Raw genomic sequence first — 14,756 nt, 5'->3', positions numbered from 1 at the left:
TGATTTTCAACTGCAACAAACCACCATCATTGTGATCAGTGTTTAAATTTCATCATTTACTTTTAAAAGGAAACCCAAAACGGCACATTTTTGCACACACCTACAAAGTGGCAATTTTAACATGCTATAATCAATTATTTATTTCAGGGGTTCTCAAAGTTTACATTCAAAGGTCCAAATCTGAATTCTCATCATTTTCATAGGTCAGGAAAAACTGGTTATTACAAAAATTGTCAAGCATGGTAATAACTTTATGTAAATCATTTGTTTATATAACAAATCAACACAAATAGTTTGGGAAAAACATAACAAGTGTATTTTGCATTTAAAGTAAAAAAAATTTTAAACATAAACACAAGAAATATGCCAAAAGTAACCAGGTGCAAAATACAGAGCAACCTAATTAGAGAAATGGCACAGTTTGTTTTCCATCAGATGGATAAACTATGGCAAAAAAAAGTGTAGTTGGTAGGCAAAAACACTGACCAAAATTAGGGGTGCACCTATAAATTGGCTGATGATGCTTGCTATGCTTCTCAATGAATTACGGTGAAATGCCGCTACATCCAAAAGCCAGGGGGCGCTCTCGTGCAGAAACTCAATATGCGCTGCAGATGAAGAACCAGACACACGCAGCTCCAGGAAATGTCTTAAGGATATATATTGCTGTTCTTCAAACCTTTTCAGGTATTTTCATGATATATATCAACTTTATTCAAGACACAAAGGTCCATAGAGACAACACTATACAAAAATAAAACATACAAAACATTAAGAATGATGCAAATGAGGCATTATTAAAACATATACAGGCTACGGGTCCAATGTTTCCAAAAGCAGGATGTATACCTTGTGTCACTCTTAGAAACATCAAATAAGGACACAATGATTATATTCTTAGATCCTGTTAGTCTGCACATGAATCTATACATAAAATTTCTTAAGACAGCGTTAAAAGTGGGCACATACTACTCCACCTAGGAATTTTAAGCACAATTCTCAGTGCATCATTATAAGCCACTTGGAGTTTTTTCATTTTTGACTCACTAAAATTACACCACAGGTGGGAAGTGTACAATGGAGTGCAATAAGTTTTGAAGAGTGAGATTTTAACATCAGGAGTGCACATGTGAAATTTGCGTGCCAGCATGTTTGCCTGCCCATACAGTTTTCCACACTGACGCTGCAAATCATCATCATCATCACAAAGGTCATCCCTTATCACATGTCCCAGATATTTAATTTTCTTTACAACCTTTAAAGGTTCACCTGCCAATGAAAAAGAGGGATATGTCACAGGGTGACTATGATAGGGCGGAACCAAAAGCGCTGAAGATTGGTTCCGCCCGAAGATGGTTTCCGCCCGGGCCGAACATTACAAACACCTTGACTTCCTGGTTTCTGTGGCAACACAATTGGAGCCTTACCAGCAGCAGGTGAGGAGAATTAATGTGGCGATTTGTGATTGGAGGATGGGCTGAAGATGAGACAGATAAATAGAGCAGTAGAAGCACCAAAGAAGAGAGTTGATTTCGGGGCGAGCTCCGCTCCGCCAAGAGAGCGGTTGACTTGGGGCAGAAGCATTTCCGCCTATGGCGGTCGAATCCGTGGGCGAGCTCCTTTCCGCCTAGGGCGAACCAAACCACACACTCCGAGGGAAAGCCTGATGGCTCTGTTGATCCGGGGATCGCTAAGTGAGCGGAAAGAGTGCGGGGCTGAAGAAGGCGAGAAAGAGGAGTTGGTGTCGGTTGATAAAGGAGCACCACGGAAAAAGTGCTTTTTTTCTCTGCCGTGTTGTGCGTTGTGAGTCTAGCACTCAGAGTTGCGGCCCCACTGTGGAGAGAAGCGTGGACGAGCCGGGGAGAAATACTGGAAGTCTATACAGAGAGCCAACGCTGTGAAGCATTGACATCGCACGTGAGTAACGCTGTACATTGTACTGTGCAGAGTGGAAGAGGGTATATTACCTAACGTGTGTTGTGAGTTCAATGAACTGTTTGCGGCCCCACCGTGGAGAGAAGCGTGGGCGAGCCGGGGAGAATTACTGGAAGTCTATACAGAGAGCCAACGCTGTGAAGCATTGACATCGCACGTGAGTAACGCTGTACATTGTACTGTGCAGAGTGGAAGAGGGTATATTTCCTAACTTGTGTTGTGAGTTCAATGAACAGTTTGCGGCCCCACCGTGGAGAGAAGCATGGGCGGGCCGGGGAGTAATACTGGAAGCATATACAGAGAGCTAACGCTGTGAAGCATTGACATCGCACGTGAGTAACGCTGTACATTGTACTGTGCAGAGTGGAAGAGGGTATATTACCTAATGTGTGTTGTGAGTTCAATGAACAGTTGCGATCCCCACCGTGGAGAGAAGCGTGGGCGAGCCGGGGAGAAATACTGGAAGTCTATACAGAGAGCCAACGCTGTGAAGCATGGACATCGCACGTGAGTAACGCTGTACATTGTACTGTGCAGTGTGGAATAGGGTATATTACCTAATGTGTGTTGTGAGTTCAATGAACAGTTGCGGCCCCACCGTGGAGAGAAACGTGGGTGAGCTGAGGAGTACAATTCAATTAGGAGTAAACGCAGGAGGTCCGACGTCTATAATTAGGTGCTTTTTCCCTCTACTGAGAACACCGTCTAACCAGCCACACGACGACCCCGGGCTGAGTTTGGCTAAGTCCTTAGTAGGGGTGACCCCGTATAGTCGAAGATTCGATGCATCGATAGGAGAAGCCTGATTCGACTACCAATCTCACAGTCGAATCGTCGCAGATGTGTTATGAAATGAGGATCATTCAATTTTGGCCGTATATGTGCACACATTATCTGATTTCACATATAACAGCTTTCTCACAATATATTAATATACTGCATATTATGATAATGCTGCAAATAATATGTGAAGTAGCAGCTTTCAATAAATATTTTTAAAATGCGTTAATAAATCCAACAACCCCTGTGACCGGGCTACACGTCCATAAGAGGTTTTATGTTAATAAACCATTGCCTCTTTGTTTCTACATTTAAAAGACAAAGCTGGCAAATGATATTATGCCTTTCGTTCTTTTAATAATTTCTATATTTTATTTTATTTATAAATCACTTTGGGTTATCTGATTTAACTATTTGGCTTGTGTTTTGTTTCCGTGCACTTGAGGCATTTTGCATATTTGTTCTGCACTTTGTTACTTCTGACCTTATTTTATGTAAAAAATTGTATTTATTTTAAACGTAAATTCTGATCTAATTTAAGTATGTACATTTTGGATAGCTTTTCGTTGTATCGATGTTGCGCTATTGCGTGCTGGCCATGCTTGCGCATGTAATGTAGCCGAACGCGCAAGGTGCTGACATATTTAGGAGTTCATCAGACTAAACATTAAAAAACGGATGTTTTTCGACGAGTATACGTTTTTAAAATGTATTTAAAACATAGTGGTTATCTTGTCAAAACAGGTAAGCCGTTTTTTTTATTTCGGTGATGAAACGGAAGTATCTGCACCGAACCTATTTCTGCCTGACACGAATGTCTTTCTTGTGATTTAATATTATGGTGGGTCGGTGTTCACTTTCAAATGATAGCAAAGAGATTCCTGAAATAAATAATATCATCCGGTCTTTCTGTATCTAAAGTTAATACAGAGATGATCAAAGTCAAAGCAAGCAAGGTATTTCTGTGCTAAATAATAACGCGTAGTGTCTATAAAATCATTAGTTTCAGTGTTTTTCTTGTTATAAACTGAAGTTTAATGAATTGTATATAAAGATTAGTTTTTATCATTTACAGTCACAATCACAAATTATTTGTCATTTCTCATTTGTCGGGTTTTTTAAGTCATGACTGCTTTGACACGCTATCTCTAAATTAAATAAAAACACTGAATTGTAGCCAGAGTTTCCAAGGCAGGATCACCTTTGTTATTTTTTTAGGTTTAGTTATCAAAATGTATTTTTGTGTGATGTTCTGTAGATCGTGGCTTTAAAATGTTATGAGGAATAATTAAATGTTGCCTTACATTTGACCTTAAAAAAAAAAAAAAAAAATATATATATATATATATATATATATATATATAAATGCATCGTCAGTTTTGTCTTCGTTTATTACTTGAAAGACAGTTTTGGTCACTTTATCAGAAAGTTGTTTATGTGTGCTGCTTGTGAAAGAAAATAAAAGTTACCAATTTGTACCTGGTCTGGCCCCCTCCCAACCCATGCACACAAACATGATTCGACTATCGGTCGACTATGGAAAGATTCGACAATTCTGATTCGAATATGTAAATCCTTAGTCGAGGACACCCCTAGTCCTTAGTCACTTAAAGTGTGTGGAGTGTCGTGGGTGAGTCTTTGTCTTCATTGTGTGTGTTTACACTTAAAAGCTTGCAGTGTAGTGCTGTGCTTGTGATGACAGAAGCTGCTTCGAGTCCAGAGGAATCGTGAGGAGATTACAGCACATTGAGGCTAGAAAAACATGAGCCACGGACCTGAGGAGGAAGACCCCACCACGTTTTTTTAAAGACCCCACTCAATTTTACCGTCACCACAAAATTCCCGTTCTCAAAATATTTAATAGCTGACTCCCTCTCTCGTTTTGCCTTCCAGAAATTCAGGCAGCTGGCACCAGAAACGGATCCACACCCAACTCTGGTACCTCACTATTCAGAACTAATATTCCCATAAACCACCCATTGAAACCCTTCCTCAATGCATACCTAGATACCATTCTCCAAGCCGTATCCCCTAGAACCCTAAAAACCTACCTACCACTTGGAAGTGCTTCAAGACCACTTTTCTTACAATCTGATTTTCCCTGACTTTTCCATTCTCACCATGACCTCATTTATATCCTACCTCAATCACCACAAAAACCTCTGAGACATCTCCAGCAAAGGATACCTAAGCAGAATCCAATTTTCCCATAAACTTATCTTCAACTCACCCTCCCAAGTAATAGCCAGCACCCACACATCCATGCTTGTTAAAGGTATCCAGAGAAGTTAACCCACCCGCCTCGATGCAAGACAGCCAATAACCTTAGAAATACTCACTAAATGCATCTCCATCCTCCATTGAGGTTAACACTCCACTAACACCACCCAAACCCTTTTTCCAGCTCTGCTCCTGCAGGAGCTCCGCTTCTCACAATCGCTGCTCCCACAGGAGCCCTGTTTCTCAACCACTGCAGCGGTACTATTTCCTCTGCTCCCACAGGAGCTCAGCTTTTCACAATCTCCACTGCCACAGCAGTGTCATTTCCTCTGCTCCCGCAGGAGCCCTGCTTTTCACAATCTCTGCTCCCACAGGAGCCTTGTTCCTTAACTGCCACAGCAGCAGAGGTGGAAAGAGTAATAAATTATTGTACTCAAGTAAAAGTAAAGTTACTTTAATAATATTTTACTTAAGTAAAAGTAAAGTTACTGGTCTTAAAATCTACTTAAGTAAAAGTAAAAAGTAAGTCATTTTAACTTTACTCAGAGTAAAAGTTACTTTTTTACAGCGGGAGAGGTGGAGGATTCTAGTATAGTTCAAAAACTACAAGGGAATATAAATCTCAAACCAGTTGTTTTTAATTGTAGAAACATCTTAACAATTAAAGTGCAATAACAAAAAGTTAATAAAATAAAAAGCTTTTTGAAACTAAGAAACATTTATGGAAATGTTTAATGATTTTTACATGTGAGTTACGCACTTTTGCAAATGGTCAGCAGCTAGTAAAAACAATTACTATAGTAAGGTTTTAATTGATGTATTGGTGGTAACATACATTATTTTATTTAACTATATATAGTTTAAATGAGCACATAATGAGATGAGTGCCATGGCTATATAGTTTTGACACGTTTATTGTCTTCTAGCGTCCCTGACCTGGGTACCTGATGTCAGACCTTTATCTTCTCTCTCTCTCTCTCTCTCTGCAATGTCTAATGACCTGCGCATTCTTGAGGACATTCTGAAGTTGTGTTTGACTTGACGTGAAGCTGCTAGACCTCGGAAGATAATACGCATGTTATTAAAAACGCGTCGTGCAAATGAGCGGTAAAAACCTGGTCGGCAATTTCGTACTCAAAGCATGAATCCTACCTTTCATAGGAATGAAACACTCGCTCCGTGTCAGTGAAAAGTGGTCGCTTAAATATGACATGGGGTTTCCTTCATAAGATTTGAACTGAGGCGGGTCTGCATTAGCGCGCGCCTGTCTCGTCCGTCTCCATGGTTCTTTTTGCGCATTCCCCCGCCCATCAATCATCCGTTGCGCGTCTTTATCACCTTGCTTTTTTAAATATTTTTTTACTCAGTAACGGATATGATTTAAAATGTAGCGAAGTACAATATTTTAAACTAGATAGTAAAGTTTGAAGACAAACTTTATGTTGGCTTGAGAAAGCGTAGCCTGAACGTTTAAAACGGTTTGACATAAGTTTAGTTTAGTAGGCTATCTGGCTGTTAGTATGTTTAAGTATGAAGGTAGCATGATTTACCATGAAGCTAGCATGATGTTAGCATGATTAGCATGAAGCTAGCATGATGCTAGCATGATTAGAATGAAGCTAGCTTGATGCTAGCATGATTAGCATGAAGCTAGCATGATAAGCATGAAGCTAGCATGATGCTAGCATGATTAGCATGAAGCTAGCATGATGCTAGCATGATTAGTATGAAGCTAGCATGATTAGCATGAAGCTAGTATGATGCTAACATGATGTTAGCATGATTAGCATGAAGCTAGCATGATGCTAGCATGATTAGCATGAAGCTAGCATGATAATAGCATGATTAGCATGAAGCTAGCATGATGCTAGCATGATTAGCATGAAGCTAGCATGATGCTAGCATGATTAGCATGAAGCTAGCATGATGCTAACATGATTTGCATGAAGCTAGCATGATGCTAGCATGATTAGCATGAAGCTAGCATGATGCTAGCATGATTAGCATGAAGCTAGCATGATGCTAGCATGATTAGCATGAAGCTAGCATGATGCTAGCATGATTAGCATGAAGCTAGCATGAAGCTAGCATGATTAGCATGAAGTTAGCATGAAGCTAGCATGATGCTAGTATGATTAGCATGAAGCTAGCATGATGCTAGCATGATTAGCATGAAGCTAGCATGAAGCTAGCATGATTAGCATGAAGTTAGCATGAAGTTAGCATGATGCTAGTATGATTAGCATGAAGCTAGCATGATGCTAGCATGATTAGCATGAAGCTAGCATGATGTTAGCATGATTAGCATGAAGCTAGCATGAAGTTAGCATGATTAGCATGAAGCTAGCATGAAGTTAGCATGATTAGCATGAAGCTAGCATGATGTTAGCATGATTAGCATGAAGCTAGCATGAAGCTAGCATGATTAGCAAGAAGCTAGCATGAAGCTAACATTTATTGCGTTGCTAGGGTACTAAGTTTGGTTGCTAGGGAGAAAATTGGCATCCCATAATGATCACCCTTCAAGCCACAAGTTAAACGGTCCAACCCCCGTGTCTCTACAATGTTCTGATGCGGAGATATAAGGCTTTGTTTATTCCGTTGCTAGGGTACTAAGTTTGGTTGCTAGGGAGAAAATTGGCATCCCATAATGATCACACTTCAAGCCACAAGTAAAACGGTCCAACCCCCGTGTCTCTATGATGTTCTGAAGCGGAGATATCAGGCTTTGTTTATTCCGTTGCTAGGGTACTAAGTTTGGTTTCTAGGGAAAAAATTGGCATCCCATAATGATTACACTTCAAGCCACAAGAAAAACGGTCCAAGCTAACATGAATTAGCATGAAGCTAGCATGATGCTAACATGAATTAGCATGAAGCTAGCATGATGCTAACATGAATTAGCATGAAGCTAACATGAATTAGCATGAAGCTAACATGATGCTAACATGAATTAGCATGAAGCTAGCATGATGCTAACATGAATTAACATGAAGCTAGCATGATGCTAACATGAATTAGCATGAAGCTAGCATGATGCTAACTTGAATTAGCATGAAGCTAACATGAATTAGCATGAAGCTAACATGATGCTAACATGAATTAACATGAAGCTAGCATGATGCTAACATGAATTAACATGAAGCTAGCATGATGCTAACATGAATTAGCATGAAGCTAGCATGATGCTAACATGAATTAGCATGAAGCTAGCATGATGCTTACATGAATTAGCATGAAGCTAGCATGATGTTAGCATGAAGCTAGCATGATGTTAGCATGAAGCTAGCATGATGCTAACATGAATTAGCATGAAGCTAGCATGATGCTAACATGAATTAGCATGAAGCTAGCATGATGCTAACATGAATTAGCATGAAGCTAGCATGATGCTAGCATGATTAGCATGAAGCTATCATGATGCTAGCATGATTAGCAGGAAGCTAGCATGATGTTAGCATGATTAGCATGAAGCTAACATGAATTAGCATGAAGCTAGCACGATGCTAACATGAATTAGCATGAAGCTAGCACGATGCTAACATGAATTAGCATGAAGCTAGCACGATGCTAACATGAATTAGCATGAAGCTAGCACGAAGCTAACATAAATTAGCATGAAGCTAGCACAATGCTAACATGAATTAGCATGAAGCTAGCACGATGCTAACAAGAATTAGCATGAAGCTAGCACGATGCTAACATGAATTAGCATGAAGCTAGCACGATGTTAACATGAATTAGCATGAAGCTAGCACGATGCTAACATGAATTAGCATGAAGCTAGCACGATGCTAACATGAATTAGCATGAAGCTAGCACGATGCTAACATGAATTAGCATGAAGCTAGCACGATGCTAACATGAATTAGCATGAAGCTAGCACGATGCTAACATGAATTAGCATGAAGCTAGCATGAAGCTAACATGAATTAGCATGAAGCTAGCACTATGCTAACATAAATTAGCATGAAGCTAGCATGAAGCTAACATGAATTAGCATGAAGTTAGCATGATGCTAACATGAATTAGTATGAAGCTAGCATGATGCTAACATGATTAGCATGAAGTTAGCAAGATTTATTATGAAATTAGCATAAAGCTAGCACGAAACTAGCATGAAGCTAGTATGACTTAGCATGGAGCTAGCATAAGGCTAACATGACCAAAAGACCCAACCCCCATGTCTCTATGATGTTCGGATCCAGAGATATAAGGCTTTGTTTATTATGTTGCTAGGGTGCTCATATTTGGTTGCTAGGGGCGTGGCTTAATACCTCAATAAGAATCCTCCGAGACTGATTGGATGCCTGAGTAAAATGAGCCCACCCCTATGTCTCTGTGACACTGTGCTGCAAAGATATCCATCTGGGCATTTTATAATGGCAGTCTATGGGATATGTTGCTAGGGTGCCCAAAAATGGTTGCTAGGGGCGTGGCTTAATAGCTATGGGGCGATCCTAAGAGACTGATTGGATGCCTGACTAAATTGAGCCCACCCCCATGTCTCTACGACACTCTAAAGTGAAGATATTCCATCTGGGACGCTTTTATTCCCTTATATGGACATGTTCCCTGCCCCATTATAAGTCAATGGGGAAATTTGGGTGCCCGTTACACCCCAGGGGTGAAACTTACACCCCAATGTGAGGCATGTTCTTACAGAGCCTGCCAGCCTCTTCAAATGTGGTAACCCAGAAGTTTCTACAAATTTCTCGCTCGCAGCTATGACCCGTCAAAGTTTGTCGCAATGTTAAGTCAATGGAAAATTTGGGGTGTTTGAGCGCCCCGTTTAGGAATTCGGTAGGTCCCATCAGTTAGAAAAGTCATAGCACGCTAAGTCAGACCAGTCTGAAGACTTTTGGAAAGTTTGGTGAATGTAGCTTGAAAGCTCTAGGAGGAGTTACAGTCAAAAATTTTGGGGATCAGAAGAATAATAATAACTAGATAGGTACATTTCCTGAAGAAAATGTGAGTGGTGCTTGCCGTGGCAAATTTCGGGGGACAATTTATGATTATACTCCAAGCCAAAAGTAAAACGGTCCAACCCCTGTGTCTCTACGATGTTCTGATGCAGAGATATAAGGCTTTGTTTACTCTGTTGCTAGGGTACTGTATTTGGTTGCTAGGGAAAAAAATTGCATCCACTAGTGATTACCCTCCGAGTCACGAGTCAAACGGTCCAACCCCCGTGTCTCTACGATGTTCTGATGCAGAGATATAAGGCTTTGTTTACTCTGTTGCTAGGGTACTGTATTTGGTTGCTAGGGAAAAAAATGGCATCCACTAGTGATTACCCTCCGAGTCACGAGTCAAACAGTCCAAACCCCATGTCTCTACGATGTTCTGATGCGGAGATATAAGGCTTTGTTTACTCTGTTGCTAGGGTACTGTATTTGGTTGCTAGGGAAAAAAATGGCATCCACTAGTGATTACCCTCCGAGTAACGAGTCAAACGGTCCAACCCCCGTGTCTCTACGATGTTCTGATGCGGAGATATAAGGCTTTGTTTACTCTGTTGCTAGGGTACTGTATTTGGTTGCTAGGGAAAAAAATTGCATCCACTAGTGATTACCCTCCGAGTCACGAGTCAAACGGTCCAACCCCCGTGTCTCTACGATGTTCTGATGCAGAGATATAAGGCTTTGTTTACTCTGTTGCTAGGGTACTGTATTTGGTTGCTAGGGGAAAAAATGGCATCCACTAGTGATTACCCTCCGAGTCACGAGTCAAACAGTCCAAACCCCATGTCTCTACGATGTTCTGATGCGGAGATATAAGGCTTTGTTTACTCTGTTGCTAGGGTACTGTATTTGGTTGCTAGGGAAAAAAATGGCATCCACTAGTGATTACCCTCCGAGTCATGAGTCAAACGGTCCAACCCCCATGTCTCTACGATGTTCTGATGTGGAGATATAAGGCTTTGTTTACTCTGTTGCTAAGGTACTGTATTTGGTTGCTAGGGGCGTGGCTTGGGAGTGGCCAATGATGTGCCCAGTGATTACACTCCGAGTCACAAGTAAAACGGTCCAACCCCCGTGTCTCTACGATGTTCTGATGCGGAGATATAAGGCTTTGTTTACTCTGTTGCTAGGGTACTGTATTTGGTTGCTAGGGGCGTGGCTTGGGAGTGGCCAATGATGTGCCCAGTGATTACACTCCGAGTCACAAGTAAAACGGTCCAACCCCCGTGTCTCTACGATGTTCTGATGCGGAGATATAAGGCTTTGTTTACTCTGTTGCTAGGGTACTGTATTTGGTTGCTAGGGGCGTGGCTTGGGAGTGGCCAATGATGTGCCCAGTGATTACACTCCGAGTCACAAGTAAAACGGTCCAAACCCCGTGTCTCTACGATGTTCTGATGCGGAGATATAAGGCTTTGTTTATTCGGTTGCTAGGGTGCTCAAATTTGGTTGCTAGGGGCGTGGCTTGGGAGTGGCCAATGATGTGCCCAATTGTTACACCCCTAGTCACAAGTAAAACGGTCCAACCCCCGTGTCTCTACGATGTTCTGATGCCGAGATATAACTGTTTGTATTTTATGTTGCTAGGGTGCTCAAAAGTGGTTGCTAGGGGCGTGGCTTAATATCTATGTAAGGATCCTGAGAGACTGATTGGATGCCTGAGTAAAATGAGCCCACCCCCATGTCTCTATGACACTGTGGTGCAAAGATATCCATCCGGGCATTTTATAATGGCAGTCTATGGTATAGGTTGCTAGGGTGCCCAAAATGGTTGCTATGGTAACCTTACACCCCATTGTGGGGGACGTCCTGACAGAGTCTAGCACCCTCTTCAAATTTAGTAACCCACATGTTTCTATGAAATCCTGGCTCGGACCTATGACCCGTCAAAATTTTTGCAATGGTAAGTCTATGGGATTTTGCCCCATTGACTTTTCATTGGGGCACTTTTGGGCACCTCTTACACCCCAGGGGTACAACTTACACCCCATTGTGATCCATGTTTTTACAGCGCCTACCACCCTCTTCAAATGTTGTAACCCACATGTTTCTACAAAATCCTCGAGCGGAGCTATGACTCGTCAAAGTTTGGCGCAATGTTAAGTCAATGGGATTTTTTGGGTGGTTTTTCGCCCCCCTTTCGGAAATCCTGCACCCGATCGCTTATAAAAGTCATAGCACACCTCTCCTCAATAAGCCGGTCGATTTGAGCCCTAATTTATGGGTCTACGACAAAGCGTGCGGGACGAGTTACGCGCCGAAAAAGTGTCCAGAAAAAGAATAATAATAATAATAATAATAATAATAAGTATGCAAGATAGTAATAGTGATGCTTTGCATAAATGCAAGCACCACTAACTAGATAGAAAAGTTTGAAGACAAACTTTATGTTGGCTTGACAAAGCCTAGCCTGAACGTTTAAAACAGATTGAGAGAAATTTAAAACAAGTTTAGTTTAGTATTATAACTTTCCGTAAACATGATACCAAAAGTTACCATGTTAGCATGTTTAGCACTAAGTTAGCATGATGTTAACATGAATTAGCATGAAGCTAGCATGATGTTAACATGAATTAGCATGAAGCTAACATGATGCTAACATGAATTAGCATGAAGCTAACATGAATTAGCATGAAGCTAGCATGATGCTAACATGAATTAGCATGAAGCTAGCATGATGCTAACATGAATTAGCATGAAGCTAACATGAATTAGCATGAAGCTAACATGATGCTAACATGAATTAGCATGAAGCTAGCATGATGCTAACATGAATTAACATGAAGCTAGCATGATGCTAACATGAATTAGCATGAAGCTAGCATGATGCTAACTTGAATTAGCATGAAGCTAACATGAATTAGCATGAAGCTAACATGATGCTAACATGAATTAACATGAAGCTAGCATGATGCTAACATGAATTAACATGAAGCTAGCATGATGCTAACATGAATTAGCATGAAGCTAGCATGATGCTAACATGAATTAGCATGAAGCTAGCATGATGCTTACATGAATTAGCATGAAGCTAGCATGATGTTAGCATGAAGCAAGCATGATGTTAGCATGAAGCTAGCATGATGCTAACATGAATTAGCATGAAGCTAGCATGATGCTAACATGAATTAGCATGAAGCTAGCATGATGCTAACATGAATTAGCATGAAGCTAGCATGATGCTAGCATGATTAGCATGAAGCTATCATGATGCTAGCATGATTAGCAGGAAGCTAGCATGATGTTAGCATGATTAGCATGAAGCTAACATGAATTAGCATGAAGCTAGCACGATGCTAACATGAATTAGCATGAAGCTAGCACGATGCTAACATGAATTAGCATGAAGCTAGCACGATGCTAACATGAATTAGCATGAAGCTAGCACGAAGCTAACATAAATTAGCATGAAGCTAGCACAATGCTAACATGAATTAGCATGAAGCTAGCACGATGCTAACAAGAATTAGCATGAAGCTAGCACGATGCTAACATGAATTAGCATGAAGCTAGCACGATGTTAACATGAATTAGCATGAAGCTAGCACGATGCTAACATGAATTAGCATGAAGCTAGCACGATGCTAACATGAATTAGCATGAAGCTAGCACGATGCTAACATGAATTAGCATGAAGCTAGCACGATGCTAACATGAATTAGCATGAAGCTAGCACGATGCTAACATGAATTAGCATGAAGCTAGCATGAAGCTAACATGAATTAGCATGAAGCTAGCACTATGCTAACATAAATTAGCATGAAGCTAGCATGAAGCTAACATGAATTAGCATGAAGTTAGCATGATGCTAACATGAATTAGTATGAAGCTAGCATGATGCTAACATGATTAGCATGAAGTTAGCAAGATTTATTATGAAATTAGCATAAAGCTAGCACGAAACTAGCATGAAGCTAGTATGACTTAGCATGGAGCTAGCATAAGGCTAACATGACCAAAAGACCCAACCCCCATGTCTCTATGATGTTCGGATCCAGAGATATAAGGCTTTGTTTATTATGTTGCTAGGGTGCTCATATTTGGTTGCTAGGGGCGTGGCTTAATACCTCAATAAGAATCCTCCGAGACTGATTGGATGCCTGAGTAAAATGAGCCCACCCCTATGTCTCTGTGACACTGTGCTGCAAAGATATCCATCTGGGCATTTTATAATGGCAGTCTATGGGATATGTTGCTAGGGTGCCCAAAAATGGTTGCTAGGGGCGTGGCTTAATAGCTATGGGGCGATCCTAAGAGACTGATTGGATGCCTGACTAAATTGAGCCCACCCCCATGTCTCTACGACACTCTAAAGTGAAGATATTCCATCTGGGACGCTTTTATTCCCTTATATGGACATGTTCCCTGCCCCATTATAAGTCAATGGGGAAATTTGGGTGCCCGTTACACCCCAGGGGTGAAACTTACACCCCAATGTGAGGCATGTTCTTACAGAGCCTGCCAGCCTCTTCAAATGTGGTAACCCAGAAGTTTCTACAAATTTCTCGCTCGCAGCTATGACCCGTCAAAGTTTGTCGCAATGTTAAGTCAATGGAAAATTTGGGGTGTTTGAGCGCCCCGTTTAGGAATTCGGTAGGTCCCATCAGTTAGAAAAGTCATAGCACGCTAAGTCAGACCAGTCTGAAGACTTTTGGAAAGTTTGGTGAATGTAGCTTGAAAGCTCTAGGAGGAGTTACAGTCAAAAATTTTGGGGATCAGAAGAATAATAATAACTAGATAGGTACATTTCCTGAAGAAAATGTGAGTGGTGCTTGCCGTGGCAAGTTTCGTGGGACAATTTATGATTATACTCCAAGCCAAAAGTCAAACGATCCAACCCCCGTGTCTCTACGATGT

General features: G+C 41.0%; 1 long non-coding RNA gene across 1 annotated transcript in view; it reads left to right on the top strand.

Moving 5' to 3' along the window:
• The window catches only part of LOC135781766 (uncharacterized), a 99,721-nt gene that overhangs the window by 902 nt on the left and 84,063 nt on the right, over positions 1–14,756 (top strand). The window lies entirely within an intron of this gene.

The sequence above is a fragment of the Paramisgurnus dabryanus genome, chromosome 23 (genome assembly GCF_030506205.2).
Source record: "Paramisgurnus dabryanus chromosome 23, PD_genome_1.1, whole genome shotgun sequence".
NCBI lineage: Eukaryota > Metazoa > Chordata > Actinopteri > Cypriniformes > Cobitidae > Paramisgurnus > Paramisgurnus dabryanus.
This window is presented reverse-complemented; position numbering and strand designations above follow the sequence as displayed.